Here is an 11,236-nt window from a genome sequence, read left to right on the forward strand (position 1 = left end):
CAAAGGTAGTTGGGATGAGCATTTGCCATTGATAGAATTTGCCTATAATAATAGTTATCATGCTAGCATCGGGATGGCACCATTTAAGGCCTCGTATGGTAAGAGATATAGATCACCCGTAGGTTGAATTAAAGTGGAAGAAGCTGCTGTGATTAGGCTTGATGCAGTGTTTGAAGCTATGGATAAAGTTAAGTTGATTAGAGAAAGGTTGAAGACAACTCAGATTCATCAAAAGTCTTATGCCGATGTGAGGAGAAGAGATCTTGAGTTTAAGGTAGGTGATTTGGTATACTGGAATATTTCACCCATAAAAGGGGTGAAGAGGTTTGGTAAAAAGGGAAAGCTTAGTCCCCGTTATGTTGGTCCATATTGAGTCTTGAGATGTGTTGGTAAAATAGCCTATTAGATTGTGTTGCCCGCAGAGTTATCAACTGTTCATCCTTCTTTTCATGTCTCCATGCTTAAAATACATATTGGTGATTCTGTTGTAGTAGATCCCTCAGAGAGTGCTGATATTCAGAATAGTCTTTCATTCGATGAGATTCTTTTTGAGATCCTAGATTTTCAAATCTGTAGGCTGAGAAACAAAGAGGTTCCCTTAGTCAAAGTCTTATGGCGGAACAAGTCAGTTGAGGGCTCTACTTGGAAGGCAGAAGCAGACATGTGAGTCAAGAACCCGTACCTCTTTTCCGCTAGTTCAGATCAATCTGAAGGTATTACTCTTCCTTAATTCAGTCCTTCTAATCTAAAATTCAGCTATGTATCTATTCTTGCATGAGTTCTTGTAATTTCTAAGGTATTCAAGAGTTTAGAGAGATTTTGAGCCGTTTAGCAAAAAAATTCTTCAGTTATGTGTACTCTATTTTTCCTGTATTCCTTGTCTAACTAGCGACATCGACGACAAATGTTTCCAAGGGGGAGATATTGTAAGATCCCACAAAGTTCTCTCGTAGTCTGAGTCGTAGACCGTGTCAAGTGAAATGTAATTCCGGCCCTAAAAGATTGATAAATGACTTCCCTAGTGATTGGTGTTTAAACCATATAGAATTTTCTTAAATTTTACTATTTGTCATGTAGAGAATTGAATTATCTTTCCAATGATACCAATTTCGTCCAAATTTGGTATCGGGGTAAGAAGTTATGGCCATTTTACTGAGATTTTTCAGAACCACCCAGGTGTGATGGATGATCCGACGGACCGTCAAGTTTACGATGGATCGTCACTCGGTCTGTTGCTACCAATGCAGTAACTCTCTTTTCTGGCCCAAGTATGACAGCCAAAATAAATGACCGTCAAGAATGCAATGGACCATCGTTGGGATCATCGCGCTCAGGCAGTGTGGCCTTATCCTGGCCAACGTGTGATGGATGATCCGATAGACCGTCAGGTATGTGACGGACCATCACTAACACCGTCGCATCAAGGTAATATGTTCATTTTTTGGCCAATATGCGATGGACGATCCGACGGCTTCGACCGTCACAGCCCCTGTTAAGTGTTTTTAACTCATTTTAACAAGGGGATATTTGGTCTTTCCACTCTTTTATCAACCAGATATATTCCAATCGAAGCAAATGGCTTCATTCATCATTCAAAACACAAGAGAGCTAGGGTTTCGCCCTCAAAATTAAATCTAAAACCCTTCTCCAAGAACTCACCATGGATTCTACAAATTGAGTTGAGATTTGATTTCCCCAAGTTTAAAGGTTGCAAGAACTCTCTCTCAAGAGTAAGAAGAGGAGTTTAGAGCAAGCTTGTTCATCTAATTTCATAATCTAAGGTATGTGGAGTTTTGAACAAGGGTAATCCTTTCATCCTTGTGCCCAAAGGCTTATTTAAACTATGATTTTCTGCAATCTATGAGATTTTATATAAATTTGAATTAGGATTTTTTTCCCCATTATTATTGATTGCAATATTTTGATGTTTTCCATGAATTGAGAATCTAATGACATGATTTTCACATGTTTTCTTGGGAAATTGTAGCTGGGTCTATACCCCATGATTTTAACCCTTGAGAAATTAATAGTTGAAATGTTTGAGATATTGAAGTATAAGAGTATGTTGGGATTTTGAGACAAATTTCTAAAATTTCTAGATTCCACATGAGTTATGAATCTTTATGCTATCTATTATGCTTTTGTTAAGTTTTAACTTGAGATTGAATCATGGGTTACTGAGCCCTACTTGAGATTTACAATTTTATGAACTTTTGTGCTATAAGCACCCATGATTTGAGTATTCGGAGATTATTGAGAAATGTTTTGACCTAATGGTCACGGAGTTTTGAAATCCACTTCACTACATGAAATTACAAATTCGATTGTTGGGTTATTGATAAACCATGAGATTATTTTAAAATGGATTTCCATGAGATGAGCAAGATAAACTAAAGGGAGTAGTATTTAGCACCAAGTTGGGTAAGTTATTATGGTTTCTTACCCCAAAACTACGTGCCACCGTAGGTTTGAGATTTTGGGCCTAAGGCTAAGATATTGGGCCCGAGGCCAAGATAAATGATCACTGAATTGAGGTTATACTCCCTAGCAAGAGTATGAAGCTCCTTCCCAACATGGGGTCTCTTTCTTAGGAGGACAAAACATTGGAATCCATGTAGCTCGCATAGTTTATGTCGATTAAGAGAATCTCCCTAAGACTAAAAATATTTTCCCTTGATATTAGTTATTTTCCTAATAGTAATGTTGCAGATTTTCTCCCTAAGACTAAAGTATTTTCCCTTGATATAAGTATTTTTCCCTAAATCTTGAAACGAGATATTTTTCTAAAGTGAACGAAATTCCTTCAAGTATGTTTCAAAGTTATATGATTCTGAATTTCAAGTACTTGAGTAAAAGAGTTATGAGTTGTTGAGAGCATTAAAGAAGTTTTACTCTCCATGAGACATATGAAAGAGTTGAAAGTATTGTTTAAGGTTTCCTTTAGCCTATGGGTAATGAGAATAAGAGAATATTACCGATTTCAAAGTTAAGCTATGATGACTCATGAGATTTGTGTTATATGATCCATTCTACATGATTCATGAGCTTTAAATTTTATTCTTATTTGAACCATGTGAGTCATTACTTATTGCATGTATAATTTGATTAAAAAGTATTGATGTTTCTTTATATAAATGCATGCACCCCCATATACTCAGTACATTCCCAAGTGTTGATCCACATATACGTCTATTTTCTACATTGTCTTATAATATAGGTTCAGGTGCTCAGTCCTAGCCTCATCAGTGACTTCTGAGTACCTCTGTCTACATTTCTACAGTGGTGAGTCCTCATGGTTCGAGGACCTATCTTCAGACATTTTTGCATTTGAGAGACTATTATTACTTTCAGTTCATTTCGAGTCAGTTGGGGACCTGTCCCAATGGCTCTCTAGTTCATAGATTAGAAGAGGCTTTGTCAGACTAGTTGTCTTATTGTGATTGTGTTGAGAGTTCCAGTATTATGGTCATTTGGACCAAGTATTTTCTCCGTATTTCCCTTCATATGATATGACTATGCTAGTGTTTGAATTATTTCATCTTGAAATAAGTATTATTAGTAGAAGCAGGCTCAAAATGTTTGCTTAAGGCTACTTGTAGCCTTAATCACCGTGTGATATCCTGGGAGGCGATTTTGGGTCGTTAAAAAGTTGTCCGACCCATTCTTATTTTAGTATTTGTACTTTAGTTATCACGATATTTACTCATGCCTTATATGTCAACTCCATGACCATAGTTCATATTCATCCACATCATAGATAATCGTGTGTGCTTCCAGTTCCTAGTATGAGGAGTTCTAGTTTACTCAGTAGTACGAATCATATTTCATTAAATCATGAACTCCAAACTCAGGTCATGCAGCTCATGACTCATGTATTCATGCTTTATAGAATGTTCAGTTCTATGTACTCATGGTACACTCTTAGTAATCAGCGAAATTCAGATTATGTGATATATGCCCGCAATTTAGATCTCTTCGATAAATTCATGCTTTTGATACTCTATTCCTCGGTCCTCAGTTAAGTGTGCAAGTTATACATAGTATTCTTTCATGTTTCAGGTCCTTATGTTATAACCTTTCAGTGACCTTTTCTTATGTAATGATAGTGGTGATGAGTAACTATTTAGATGGGAGAGAGTAGATGTTCCTTGTTAAAGAAAAAACTCTAGCATGCTTGTTGTATCTAAGTCTATAGGGTTGAAGGAAAATTGAGGTTAACCTTTTTGTATATGTCATGGTTAGTTGAGAATTCCATGCATGTTTTCTTAAGAATAGTGCAAGAAAGTTGTTATTGATAGGGGTTTAGAGAATATGAGAAAGATGCTTTTATGGTTGTTTGCCTAGAAGTTTATGTGTGGTTATGAAGATAGGCTTGAATGTCATGTTGGTGTATAAGTGAATGAATGCATTGTTCGTCAGTGAATTCTTAGTAAAGGGTTGAATTTAGAAGTTAAAGTGGTAAGAAGAATTATTCTTGAGATAAAAAGTGGTAAAAACGCATAGGGTATTGAATGCATGGTTCAGACTAGTATCACAATGTTATGTGTGCACTTTATAGATTCGAGTATGCCTGATCATAGTAAGAGAATTTAGTTCAGCTCAGACTTCAGTAGATAAAGTTATCAGTTCCCATGTGAATATTTTAAGTAGCCTCAAGTGAAGTGCAGTTTTGAAGTGGAATGTATAGGTAAGTATAAGCTTTCAGTATGATTCAGGTCGTATATCCAGTAATCTAGTCTAGCAATTAGACAAACAAGTTCCTACGGTTTTCCATCTTTCCATCTAGTCATACAATCCGGAGTCTCAGGAATATGGCTATTCCAAGAGGTAATTTATTTTCATCCAGGTAATTTATAAATTTAAATTAGTTCATGCATCATGCATCAGTTTGAGATTCTAGATATTCAGTCATGATTCAGTCCGAAAGTGCCCCGTGATCATCTCAGTCTTTCCATAGTATTTCAGCCAAGTCGGTATCATTTGGGGGACGAAATATCCAAGGGGGAGATGTATTGTAATACCATGAGTATTCATAACCAAAACTTTCATATTTTCTTCCCGAAATAAGATCCAGCTTGAAGTAATGGTTACTCATAAGTTGACTCTCTCATTTCTATCTTAGCCTTATAACCATTCTTATGTCATTGCATGTATTCACGAAATCAGTTCAGCTCATGTATCATGCTTAGACTCAGTTATGCAATCATGCTAAAAGGCATTCATATTAAGTTTATGATCTCAACTACCTTACAGTACTCTCAGGCTAACCAGTCTCATTAGAGGATGAATGATTCCAAGGGGGAGATAATGTAACACCCCATATTTTTGAGCTAGAAATTAAACCATCGTTTCTACGTGTGTAATCTATAATCCCATGATTATATTTGAATTCATGTGTTATTATCATTATCATAGTATGAATTTCTTTCGAGGTGAAAAATGTCTATAGAAATCACTTAGAGCAAAGTTGACTTAAGAGCCTTTGATTCATCCAAAGTTTGGGATTCTATTCTACAAGAGTCTACTTTTAACATGTATAACTATTGACATACATGGAATTTTTCATCTCAAGACCCACCAACTTATAGATAATTGAGTCCCTTTTCCAAGGATACCGATTTCTCCTAAATTTGATTGCTGAATGAAAAATTATAGCCCTATTCATGAGAGGTAGTGTGGGCGCATGATAAGCCCACGCTGTGGGGGTTAGACCACTGGGAAAAGTCAGGCATCGTGGTGTTTATCACCCCAGACTGAATATCATATCATCTGGTCCATTCCTTCACATTTTCAATTCCTTAAGGGTCAAGGGGCACTTTGGTCCTTTCCCCTCAACCCCAAATGTCTGAGGGATGATTTATAGCATCCAAATGGCATTATTTTCCCATCTTTCTCAAAATTTCTCATGTAAAAACCCTTCTTTTTCCCTCATGAACAAAGATCAAGGTTTTCTCTCAAGAACACAACAAATTCAAGATTTACAAGATTCAAGCTTTCTTCCCCAAGAAATTCAAGATCTCAAGTTTCAATTTCAAATTTATTCACGAATTCTTCAATTAAGGTATGTGGGAGTTCATCCATGGGTCCCCTTTCACCCATGGAGCCCAAAAATCCTTTTTTTTCAATTAAAGAATGAATCTTCTATGATTATGGTATTTTTTATATTCCAGAAAGATTTAATCTCATGTTTTCATGGAATTTTAAATGCAATTTCAGCCTATGTATGATTCAATGCAAGATTTGATTTCCTCATGCTATGGATTTGAATTTTCTGAAGTCCTATTTCCAGTGAATTCCATGTTAAGTCCCCAATTTATGATTTTAGTCATTTAATTATGCTATTTCCTCATATTTAAAGCATTCCCATGTTCAAGATTATGATTCTCACATGTTTGGTGGATTGTTTATGTTTTGGGTACTTGAACCGTGATTTCCATACTATAGTTTTAAGTGTTGATATCATGCCTTATAGTTATTCAATGCTAGTGGATTATGAATACTCGATACTTAGTGATTTACATAAATTATGCTTTTCGAGTATTTAGACAGTTAATCCATGAATCTTATCAGTATACATAGACATTCATATTCATGATGAGCATTATCAGTTTATATAAATCCCAAATTTATGGTTTTAGTATTGCAATTATGCTATTCCTATATGTTTCACTCAATTCCATGCTTAAGTATATGAATTTCAAGTGTTTGATGAAATGTCTAAATCATTGAATTTTGAAACATGATTCCCTATTATGGTTTTATAGCTTTCATGTGTTCCTATTGTTATTCCATTGAGTCCTGGAGGGTTATGAACACCCGCTACTTAGCAGTTTACATAATTTTCAGAATCTTTAGAATGGTTTTGGATAAACCATGAGTCTTGTCATTTAGTTAGTATCATGTTCAGTTGTTGGCTCAGTTAAGCTTGGTTAGTTCAGTAATCAGTATCATTCAGTTGGGATTAAAACTTATCACCTAGTGAACGTAGGGATGGCATCTCCCCCGTCAGTAGGCATGAGGCACTTGTCCACCCCACCAGTTAGGTATGAGGTATTTATCTCCCCCGTCAGTAGGCATGAGACATTAGTAGTAGTCCCTAGGTTCCAAACTTATGGTGACACTAAAGAATTTGAGGGGTCCCCCATCAGTTAGGCATGACACCCTCATCCTTGGGACGTTAGATTAGTGGATCCACATAGACAATGTTAGTACCCATATCACGATACTGACACCCTTCCAACTGGGATTATAGTTTAGACCCTAATAGTACATTGGGGCATGTCGGTTATAGATAGCTCCCACAGTCTCAGTTCAGTATTTAGTAAAAAATTCAGTTCAAGTTAGCATTGACCATAGCATACAATTTATCAGTTATTCAGTTGTCAGATTTCAATATTGTAGTTTTACAGATTATTTTAGAAATATGTATATGCTTGGTCTTGCATTCTCAGATATCACAGTTTTCATGCACTCATGCTCAATATATTTGTGCATTCAGATCCTTGAGTTATGCCGGTTTCCACCCCATAGTTTTAGATCAAGTATTCATACAGTAACCATATTTTTACTATCCTCCCACTTCAGTTCTACTTATATTATAAAAGTAAAGTTTTAAGAAACTAAGTGTAGTGATTCACCAGCTTATCAAATTACGTTGTTACTTATGTTTTTAAGAGATTTCAACTCTTAGTTTATTTCAATCTCTTGGTGAGTCTACTTACAATTAGCATGCATACTTTAAGATTTCATATAAAACCAGTTTTACTTATTGCATTCACCCCCGCTTACTCAGTACATTCTAGAGGTACTAATCCACATATATGTCTTTGTGGCTTCATTGTTTCATAATGTAGGTACCAGTTATAGTCCACACATCATGACCAAACAGTTTCAGTTTCCAGCCAGTAAGTGATGAGTTCTCTTATTTTGGGGACTTCAGCCAGATGTTGTTCATGTACTTTAATTTATTACTCATATGTATTGATTAGTGGTAGCTGGAGGCATGTCCCAACTATCTATAGTCAGTATAGAAGAGGCTTCATAGATGTTAGTCAGAATCAGTCATGTAAATTTAGTTCTCTCTTCAATTTTATCAGATTATAAATTTTATCAGTATTATAATTCTTCCTAGATTTTGTCATGATTATATTTCCGCACAGCAGAACCAGTTATTTAATATGTTATAAATCAGTTGCTTAATAGAATGTCAGTTCATGGGTTAGCTTGGGAGCACTTGTGTTTTCAAGCACCGTGTTACGACTAGGGGTAGTCTCGGGTCATGACAATGTGAAAACCTAATCCGGAGTTAAAGGTGCTAGTTATAGCTATGGGACCCTATACCTTACATTCATCCAAGAATACTACTCTATACTATCACTGTAGTCAAACAACACTATGTTTTATTAAGAGTACTAGCCACATAATACCATGATTTATGTATCTATAAATCACAACATTCAAGCTTATCCTTACTACATCCACTTTACGGATCTCCCCATCAAAACCCCAACAACCTTAATCACTTTCACAAGGATTTTTTTTCACCACATATTTCCCTTCTTACTATTTCACATAACCAAAGTTTCATCTCACTCTTCTCGCTTCATCTATAACCTTAGTTCGAGCAGCCACATCAAAATTTTACAAGAAAGATCAACCACTTTCTAATCTAAAACATTACTATTCTTCCATAACCACCACCATTCTGACACTAAGAGAGTAACTGAGGGATTAGAGTATGAGCTTCAGAAATAGGAGTAACAATATTCCTATACAATACATATTTATTGTACCACTCAAGATGGGCTCTGTGATATAAGATATGATCCAATAAGCACAAAGGGCTCCACACATCAAAATACTTAGATCATAATTAGCGGGCCGAAACACAGATAAAGATTTTATAGAGAATTAGAAACTTACGCATATACACCATTTGAATACGGGGGATGTTGGTAGAATGTCCCCTTAAATTGAAATAGGAGGAATTTGCTAAAGTAAGAATAGATTTATCATGACTCTCTCCTGAAACTCACCCCCATGAGATAATTCAAGATCTACATCATCACCCCCTTAGATCAAAGGTCACTATCCTAATCTTGAAAGTATATCCCCTCACTAAATCTACACGTATAACACTCCGTACAATGGGGGGAGGGGGTATCACTATGCACAAGAACACAAACTCTCCTCAACAACTTTAATATAAAGACACTAAATTCTCTCTGGGACATCCCCTTAGGGGACACTAATCATAACTTCCTCCAACCTCTAAAGTCATTGCCTTGCAACTACCATTTTCATGGGCATGGACATCCATGCTTCTAAACATTCAACACTCCATTTTCAATTCCTTAGAATACTAGAATTACACCTCTAATATCATATCGTCATAACTTAACAAGATTTTAAAACTATACCAAGAGTTCACATAGTCTATCTATTTCTCCCTCAATTTAGCTCTACATAATACCATATAACCACTCCCTAGACTTCTCCATACTAAGAAATTTAAGAATATAACCTAGGAATACATTTCACTCATAACTCAAGACTAAGACCACTTTACTCTTATAACCTAAGGCTCTTATCCATCTAATGATTTAGCCACCATTTCTACTTCAACACTTAACCTCATGCATATATCACAATTACACACTCCAATATTTCATAAGTCATCAATCTAAGATCTTTCACGCATTATTTCAAACCTACAAAATCACTCCCACAAATCTTGCATCACTGTCCTCAAGATAATATTATTATCATCATAATTAAAACCTAAAGTTCAGCTTAGTATCTAGCAACAATCATGGACCACCAACAAAATATCCCGTATGATATACTAGTCCACTAAATAGATAAATCCACCTAAATTCCTTATTTAACTTAACTATGACCCCCCAGCACATTCTTTCTCACCACATACTACCACACCTTAATACTATGACCCCCCAGCACATTCTTTCTCACCACATACTACCACACCTTAATATTCCTTACACGTCTTCTCATATACCAACCTACAACTACTAGATAAAAAAATCAAGGGACCCTTAGTGTATTTAAACTGCCTAATAAGGATAGTCGGTCTTAATATTATTACCTCACCCATGAACGCTAAATTCATAAATTATTAGTCGACCAATCCTTCCATTAACCATCTATGATTTATTTCACTACTAATATATCTATTTCTCATGAGCTAATTCTCATTTCAAAAATATGCAAATATTGAACCTAACCAATCTATTTTACCGACTACCATAAGAGCATATTACTTAACTAACACCATAAGAGTATGCAAACCCCAATTCTTCATATAAAGGTCATGCAATTACAACTATCACTTTTTTTCGACATCATATCACTAACCTCGGGATCACCTTACTACTCATATGTCATAACACCCAAATTTGTACTACCTCTTAGGAAGGTAATACCACCCCAATATTTGGATATGTGTCCTCTCCTTAAGCGAGTTGTATTCAAAAAAAAATTTGAAAGGGAAAATTCTACACATCTTACCTCGGGATAAAGAGCATGATTTATGAAGCTAGAGATACCCGCCTAAACCAGTACACCTTGATGCACTAATGGACTCCTTCCGAGTCCCTGTGTCATCGCATGACTTTTTATAACTCATTCAAAAAGGAACACACTTTTAGGATTCTATAACTTCGCACATGTATCGTCTCAACAATGAGACATAGCCCATAAGGTAGAGCAAAGAAGGAAGTTGGATAAGTTTTATATTGAGAACACAATCACTCAATCTAAAGTATGAAAGAATGAGACACATCTCCTAAATGCCTCGTAGCCTCTTGATTATTAGTATGGTTCACAACACACCCATAAGAAAGATTCTACTAGGCACGACTTTGTGGATACCCCATGACACCAAAACCTAGGCTCTAATGCGATCTTATTCATGACCCGAACCAGGGCCTATCTGTGATGGACATCATAAGTCCTTCAAGGATTGGAGACCACCCCTTGAGCCTATTCTAATACAACTAAGAACACCTAGCAGTGGATGAATACCAATAAAAGATAAAATGCAATAAGAATAAAAAAGAATATGTATCGGATCAATATCCCAAGACATCTACAATACCCATGTCCAGTAGTCCAACAAAGCCTCTAAGAAAACTGAATACCAATAAAGTGTCGGGAATGCCCCCGACCATAGCCAAATAAAGACCAGGACATAAGAAACCAAAATATAAAATGTAAA

Source organism: Capsicum annuum, chromosome 4 (assembly GCF_002878395.1).
Source record: "Capsicum annuum cultivar UCD-10X-F1 chromosome 4, UCD10Xv1.1, whole genome shotgun sequence".
In the NCBI taxonomy this organism is placed as follows: domain Eukaryota; kingdom Viridiplantae; phylum Streptophyta; class Magnoliopsida; order Solanales; family Solanaceae; genus Capsicum; species Capsicum annuum.